Genomic DNA, 9,035 nt, shown 5'->3' on the forward strand with positions numbered 1-9,035 from the left:
AAATAAAGCTGACTTGGCTTGACTTCACAAGAGATGTAAAAGTAGAGCAGTACATTACAGCACTACTTACATGTTGTAACAGACACGCCAGGCTCCAACGCTAACCAATCCTCATTCTCATCCACCTTCAATCAACCACTCCTACAATAACCACACACACACACACACACACACACACACTCTCAGTCACCGTCCGGTCTCGTTCGCAACTAGGTCAATACCTACCTGCTAACTCTAAGGACTAACCCATTATCCTGCTTACCTCTCTCCAGCGTCTTCCTGTCTCCATCATGTGTGTGTGTGTGTGTGTTTGTGTGTGTGTGTCAGCTTCCTCCAGCGTCTTGTGTCCATCACCTCCGGATCCACTCATCTCTCCAACCTCCAGCACCATATACTCACTATTCACCTGCTCCTCTGCATGTTCCCTAATAAACCGTGTTCTCCTGTTATTCCAGCCTCCTGTCCCTGAATACCGTAACACATGTACAGTACATAAAGTATGTAAACCCTACATGCCTTTTCCCCTGTGAGATCTTTAGAATGCAGAATGCAGTCAGTAGACAAATCCTAATTTGAAGATGCACTGAAACTGCAATTTGGACCCCCATTGAAGTCAATTATGTGGAGAAAAATCCTGGAATGTTTTTCTCAATAACCTTAATTTCTTTGCGACTGAAGAACGATTCTTGGATGACAATGGAGTGAATAAATTATCATGATTTTTTTATTCTGGAAGTGACTACCCCTTTAAGTAATATAAAAACCATTACCACAGACAAAGCAGTGTCTGTGGTAATTTCCCCCCGCTGTAGTTACCTGTTTCATATCCTTGTCTAAATATTCAAGTGATTGATGCAACTGATACATTTTCTCTTGTATTGTTCTGAGAATCTGATTGGTGTCATCAGTTTTGCAAGTCAGTGCTTACAGGAGGATACAAAAATGATAATCGAGTTCAGCTTGTGACAGCTAATTCATTTAATTAAACTAATTATACTGTGTGCTTTGTGTTTTCTGAATTAAAACATTGTAAAACCTGTACAAAATGATGACACTTTTGTGAGGTTTGTAGAAAATAATGATGAAAATTAAATTAGTGTGAACTGTGAGATGAACTGAGAAACGTGTCTTTGATTTGAGAACTGAATAAATGGTTTGGGAAATTGGGCTGAATTAATTAGTTATAGTGTTTGAACAATCAATAAAATATGACATTTGCTCTGGAGTTTGGCTTTCGGCACCTGACAAAGAAAGGGTTACGCAATTCTCAATACACTCTAAAAGAGAATCTGTAGGGTAAAGCTAATTTATTATCTAATAAATATTTATTAAATATTATAATATGCAATTCGATAGGTGAAAAAGCTCCCCCTCGTTTTAGATCTAGGTGTCAACTGTATCATTTATATTTGTAATGTATAGGTTTATTTATTTTCATCTGGCCTAGTGGGAGTAGATTAAACAAGAAACTTGGGGAACATGTCATAGTGGTCCACGTATGATCACTTAATAACGCCTCTCTTCTACATTCGATTTATTTTATTAAAGTGTAATATATATATATATATATATATATATATATATATATATATATATATATATATATATTATTATTATTATTATTATTATTATTATTATTATTATTATTATTATTTTATTTTATTTTAAGAATCTAAATTCCAAGCCTCAAGTCTAGAGGTGTTGCACTATGACAAAATATGTCATGTTCATTCATAAGTAAATGAACACTTTTGCAATTCAATATATGTTGACTTGTATGAATGTAAAGTATTGTGTAATATAAGGTAACTACATGTGTTAAGGTTAGATTTAGGGTTTGTACCTAGTTGTTATTAGGCAGTTATGTATTACTGTAGTAATGAATGAGCAAGTATATAGTATGTACATGCAGAACAGGACTGTAAAATAAAGTGCTAACAGCATCAGTTTACTCACCTATACAGTATTTAAGACTCAATACTCTTTAGATAAAAGTCTCTAGCATTAATTACATTATAATTAAACATTTAGATTTCCAGGAATATATCAGTTTCATTTATATTTATGGAACACTTTACTTTTTCTAACTTAATTTGCATGAAGGTGTAATTTATGTGCTAACAAAATAATTGCAAAAATAATGACTGTTTTCAAACTGGTTTCCCTTTTGTTTTGATTGGACAGAAATATCTTTTTTTTGTTATTTTGTTTTGCTGCATCAGGAGGTTCTGAAAGCATCACCAAATCACTTGTGTTTCTGGATGAATAAACCTACAAATGACTTACTATTAATTGTCTTTGCAAACTAAACTGGGATTGGAGAACTTTAATGTTCACAAAATTACCCACTTCCCATTTAACATCATTAACCATTTTAACATGAACAATGCAATAACAACTTATCATTTTATATATGGCTCATAAATGGGACATGGGGACTGGAGAACAGGCTGTGGGTCTCCTGATGAGACAAACAAAATAAATCTCTAACAGAGGTTTAGATGCCCAAGAGGCAGGTGGCAGTGTGGTGGAAATACTGAGTTAGGAAGCCATACGTTTTGACTGAACATTGGCAGCCAGCAGGCAATCATTTCCTCTGACTTCATTCAGTGTGTCCTTGAGCACTTTATCCAATCTTTATAATGTGCTACAGCATCAGTCCATGCCTGTCACCTCCTTTCTCCTTCAGAGTGTTCACTAAATGATTCTTGATTTCTTTTCCTGGTCTGATGAGTTCTTCAGGACAGTGTGTGATCGTTTAATCTTCACTGCAGTGATTCCTCAGCTTAAACAAGAAGAAACAAGGTTAAATGATGAATATGATAGTGAAGAGCTCTGATGTCCGTTACACAACTCTGAAATATTTGATTCTTATTTGACAATTGCAGTGTTAAGCACTCCAGTATTTTTGAATAATTGCACAGACTGTAAATCTCACCACTTACCAAAATGAGTTACAAACTTTAGTAAAAACTGCCTTGGAGTGTTTCAGTTTTAAATGGACAATTCACCAACATATTAAAATTTGATGTTAATTTATTTACCCTCAGGCAATCCAGTAAAGATTTTTAGCTGAAACCAAGGTCCTTGGTTCCCACCTGTGGGTAGGGGTAGGAGGTATCACAGGTCAAAGGGAGTTAGGCAAGGCCTAAGCGATGTGATCTGGACAAACGCGCCATCACTTTCTTCCAGATCAGAGTCATCAGAGTCATAAGGGTTATCAGAGTGATGTATTAATGTGCTGGTTGTTATGTGTGTACAATCCTTCTGTGAAATTTATTTGCAATGTTTTTTCTGGGACTTGTGGGTTTCTATCCTTTTTAGAAACCAGGTGCTTGACTTGCAGTGTTACTTCACCCATCAGCCCTGGTTCCGGCTTCTTGCTTCCTGGATCATGCAGCCAGCTCATAGGCTTCTGAGGGAGCCTTCTTGATCATCAGTCCCCTGGCACAGCACTGCAAAATTTCCAGGATGTCCAGCGAGGTCGCCCTGAGGGGCTTCCTGGTCACCAGGTTATCCCCTCTTGCTGAGGCATTGAGCGGGAAGTATAGGTGGTGTTTGCGAGAACCTTCTTGGGTGAAGCTGTCTCAGACACTTTCTGAAATCCTGAATGGTAAGGGTTATGCGTATTAGCTTCACTTTCCCTGAGTTGGTTAGACCCCGGTACCTTGGGCTCCCCTCAACCAGTGTGTCTCTATTAACATACTTTGAAGCATCACTCCCCTCAGCATTGGGGGTTGTTGTGAGTATGGTGCTTCCTTTTGGGCACTTGAGTTCTCTCCCCTTCTGAGAAGTTGAATTCCTCACTCCTTAGGCTATTCTCGTGTGGTTGCTTTATGTTTTTTTTGCTAGCTTGCAGTATGCTTACCCTTATCATGCTTTATTTAAATACAGAGCACAAATTCTGAGTATGGGTCACCATACTTGGCTGTATGTCACTTCACTCACTCACTCACTCACTAGGTCGAGCCCCCTCTCTCGTTGAGAGCTGGATTTATGCTCCCTCAACTAGGTAACCTACTGCTAGCTGTTCCAGCATTGGAACATACTGTAGGCTGAACCCCCTCTCTTGTTGAAAGCTGGGTGTTTGCCCCTCCCCTCAGCTAGATATTTACTGTTAGTCACTCCAGCATTATACCACAGATCGAGTTGATGACTCTCAAACATATTGGATTTGGGATATACCATTCCATCTATGAGCTGCTCTTCAGAATGCCATGAGAGCCCTTAGAATGGTATCCTAAAATCTATGTTATGGTAAGTGTGCACGTGAAGTCTTTGCACACTTTTTTAAAATCAACACTGTGGTAAGCTCGCACACTAGTACTCTGCATTCTTTTCTAAAAACCTATATGGTAAGGGCTTTGCGCAGTTGCTTGTGCACTTTCTTGAGCTGGTAAAAGCCCCGTTCAGCCTGCACTCTCCTCAGCATGGTGGGTATGTTGTTCACCATAGTGACCATTAGAGGACGCAGGCAGAAGTTCCCTTGAAAGGGAACGTCTCAGGTTACTCATGTAACCATGGTTCCATGAGTAGGGAACGAGACACAGAGACACTTCTCTGAACATGAGAATTACATATGTGCACTAAGACATTTTATGACAGAAGTTTTTTTTTTATTTTTTACCTGTTCTAATTTTTTTTTAATTTGAGTGTTAATAGCATTACATCAGATGAGGGAATCAAATTTTGAACTGAAGAATTTGTTAATAAAGAGAACAGTAATAGCTTGAGGCGGCAGGGTTAGGAGTTGACGTGAAACTGAGCTGTATGGAATCGAGAGAGTAGGTTAGTCAGGTTTGGGCTAATGGAAATATTTTTTATGGGATTGAATTTGTCCCCAACGCCAAGGACATCAGCAGATATTCTCTGCTCTTATCTTGCCCCGGCACTCTGAAAGCCTCTTTAATGGAAACCTTTTAGAAGATTCTCCTGTACAGTTTATCCACATCTTTATCAGGAACTAAAAGACATTTAGTAAAAAAATCAGCATTTCCCGAATACTAAAGATAAAACACACACGTTCTTTGAGATAAATCAGCTGAAAAGTAAGATGTTGTGGAATGACATGTATGGAGTTTGAAACACTGTTCTGTTAGAGTAAGATTAAAACATACTGGCTGAATATCAAGCAAACCTTTATTTTTTTTTAACATTAATAAAAATTTATATTTGTAATATTGAATATCTAAAACTTCTGTGTGCTTTTCATCTCCCATATCCCCCCTTAGCTTGCTCAATGAGGACTTTAAGACATTAAAACATCATTTTCTGTAAAGCTGCTTTGAAACAGAATGGATTGCGAAAATCTGGTTGATATACTGTACAGTATAGATTTGAAAAAGACCATTTGAATAATGACTATAAAAAAAAAAAAAAAAAAAAAAAAATTAAATGGTCACACTTTATTTTAAGGTCCAATTCTCACTATTAACTATGACTTTTACTGCAATAAACTCCTAATTTGCTGCTTATTAATAGTTAGTAAGGTAGTTGTTGAGTTTAGGTATGGAGCCAGATTAAAGGATCTAAAATGTGATTATGTAGAATAAGCCATTAATATGTGCTTTATAAGTATTAATAAACAGTCAATATGCAGGTAATATACATGCTAGTTGATAGTAAGAATTAGTCCTTAGAATAAAGTGTTATCACTTAAATTACATATACTTGCAGCTGTTGTCCAGTTGCAAATACAGTCTAGATTGTATGCAGAATGGTCTCACTAATTATGTACAAAAGCTTCTTTCTCAAAGGCATAGTTCACCCAAAAATGATACATTGGTGTAAACTTACAGCATCCTCAAGCCCTTAGTATTTAATCTGCTGATAATTGCTAATAACATCTTAATGCTGGATTTGTTTTCATCTTTTGTCTATTCCAGATGTTCACTGATGGACTGGAGTGCTGTGGATTATTGTGATGTTTTTATCAGCTGTTTGGACTCTCATTCTGACGGCACCCATTCACCGCAGAGCATCCATTGAGGAGACACTGATGCAATGCTACATTTTTCAAAATCTGATACAAACTCATCTTCATCTTGGATGGCCTGAGGCAAAAAGCTGGCAAAACCAGTAAACATTATATTACCTTCACTTTTGGCCATGATGACCTTTACCAGTGATTTCATACAGACCCAAATACTGACAGTGAGGATTTTTAGGTCTTGCACTTGACAAATGTATTTTTAAGAAAATATCCACTAGTCTGTGACATGAAGTGTTCATTTATTTCCCCAGGGAAATTACAGGCCACACACAAAATCGAATCACAGCACAATGATCCACTGTGAGCATCAGTGAAGTCCCAATATTAAGCAGTCTCTGCATTTCACAAAGGGCCATGTATGCCTCCTGCTGCGATCCTTCAAACCTTATATCTGTCCTCTTTTGTTGTTTTGGGCCACTATGCCATTTGGCAGCAATTTCAAACAGGCACACTTTGATTTACTGAATGTTTCACATAATTTGGAACACAGGAGGTGGCAGTGTGAAATAAATAACAGAAATGAAAAAAAACAAAAAAAAAAACAAAAAAAAAAACATAAATGTGTGAATCTCATTAAACCTGTCAAGATTCATTTTCACCTTGAAGCCCAATTATGCTTTCAAATGAACCCTGTGTTTAGGATGATTTGCTTTATTCTCACGAGGGTTTCAGGAAGGATGTTTTGCCAAAATCTCTCTTGAAAGGTTAAACTATTATTCACAATTAATTTTATGATGCTTTGCAACACATTTAGTGCTTTTGTAATAAAATCACAATCCACAAACTATTCTAAATCTGAAATTGCCGCCTTGGGAAGGATAATGGGTTGAAGTCTAGTATAATAGGAACACATTTCAGGTTTGGTACCAATGAAGAAGTACTTTATTCATGCTGATGGAGACTGTCCATTCTCCCCTTTTCAGAAGGAGCTTGAGAGGACATTCAGTTCTCAATGTTATGACCTGGACTATATCTAATCTTGAGTTGGAATTGGATTGGATGAAGCTGCAGTGCTCTCCTCAGAGGAAGGGGATCAGGAAGGTGGAGAGCTTGTTTATGAATGTCTAATGCGAGACAGAGGAGTTAGAGGCGCCTGCTTGAATCAATATGTTCACCATCCATGTAATTAAGTGGACTTTGAGCCCTGCCTGTGGAATGCCCTTCCAGAACCTTCACCCCTTAATGCTTAGCATTGTCCGAACAGACAAATAGAATTACACTGTCCTTCTTTCTTTAATGATTCTGGATGACTATATTATTGGCTTTGCCATCACAGGGCAATGGATTGCATAACACCGATAGTATGACCCTCTTATGGCAACCTCATCTATTTGGCATACCTGCTGTAGAATTCGTTCTCAGGTAAGAGACTGATGACACACTGAGAACCGAGAATATAATGTTAGCATCCATGTTACAACCTCTTATTAAATGGCTCCAAAAAAGAGAGAGATTATGTAACATAAACTAGAATGAGAACAATGTGTTTAATACTATAAATATAGATAATAACTAGGACAAGCTTATTAACCAAGTAAACATCTGAAATAATGGACAACAATTAACAATGAAGAGAAAGAAATACAGAATAAGACACAAAGACACTGTTTGCTGACTGATCGACAAGAAGCTGTCGCCTCTCCTTTTCTCCTCCTCATTGGCATCTTTTAACTATTCTCAGTCAATCACTCTCAACAACGAACAGATGCTTCCACACAAACATGCTTATATAGTAAACGCGATGCCAAGAAAAACAAAAAATAAACAAGGGAGGGGCAACAAAAAAGGAAAACAAAACACCCTCCAAGCCTCCGACTGTAACAATCCATTATTTTTAATGTGACACATATGTGCAGTATAGCTCATGTCTAATAATTATTTATGAGGCAAAGCAGCCTTATCCAATGAGAATGCGCTGCCTCATAATTTTTTATGAATCTCTGAGTGAATCTTTTCTTTCACGGGCACTTCAGACCATCCGGATACATGTGTCCCAAGTGTGCATTGTATGGACCAAAATAACACTTTGCATGGCTTTTCGTTAGATGTTGATGGTTCCTATACATCTTCACAAATGATCAGTAATATTTGACCACTAGGATTGATTTATTGTTGCACTTTTACCTTTTATGTCAAATATTCAAAGTTAACCGATTAGTTCAGTCAACTAGAATACAATAGACTTTTCCCAAAAACATTTAATCAACATCAACAGAAGCCATCTTCAGATTGAAGCTGCATCTGACATGTCATTTACTGCATTTATGTTCTTTTTAATGCTGTTCGAAAGTGACACGCATGTAATTACAAAACAGTTGCATAATGTAAATAGAGGTGCAGTATTATGATACAAATCATTATATATAAAATTTGCATTTGATGCGATGAAGTCATTGCTGGAGCACTTGCTCAGCGTGTCTTCCTGTTTGTTTACCTGTGTGTATTAGCAGTCTGTTTAAGCTTATAGTTTAAATGTGCTATATCAGCATAAATTCGTCCACATTCATGCAAGTTGTATATCTTTTGAAGGGACATTATCATCACAAATGGTCATATAATTAATAATATGTTATATAGAGTTATAAATTAGTTACAAATTAATAATTTGTTTTTCTAATTTGTAAAGTTTCATTTTATTTACTGTTTATTCGTTATTGTGTAAAAACTACAAGACTGTATTGGTTTTCGTAAAGCATTAGTTATGCAGTTATTCATTGCAGCATGCAACATTTTCATACCGAAACTTTATTGGAGCAAAATAAAACGAGGACAGAACAGTTGCTGTGTTCTCTCCTACTCGCTCCTTCCAGCTTTCAAAACATTTTTTTATTTTCTTTTATTTTAGAGTGGAGAGAAATCGAGCATTGCGTTAGTTCAGTCAGGCCACGTTAGTCACACTTGCATCAGCTGACAGTCAGCTGTTCCTGACGTGTACCAATCCAGTCTTGACACCTATCACATGCGGTCTATTTAAATTACCATTCTTCAGCGTCTCTTCCATCGCCTCGCTGCTTGCAAGTAACTCCCTCCTCTAATCTCTCTG

The sequence above is a fragment of the Carassius gibelio genome, chromosome A21 (genome assembly GCF_023724105.1).
Source record: "Carassius gibelio isolate Cgi1373 ecotype wild population from Czech Republic chromosome A21, carGib1.2-hapl.c, whole genome shotgun sequence".
Lineage (NCBI taxonomy): Eukaryota > Metazoa > Chordata > Actinopteri > Cypriniformes > Cyprinidae > Carassius > Carassius gibelio.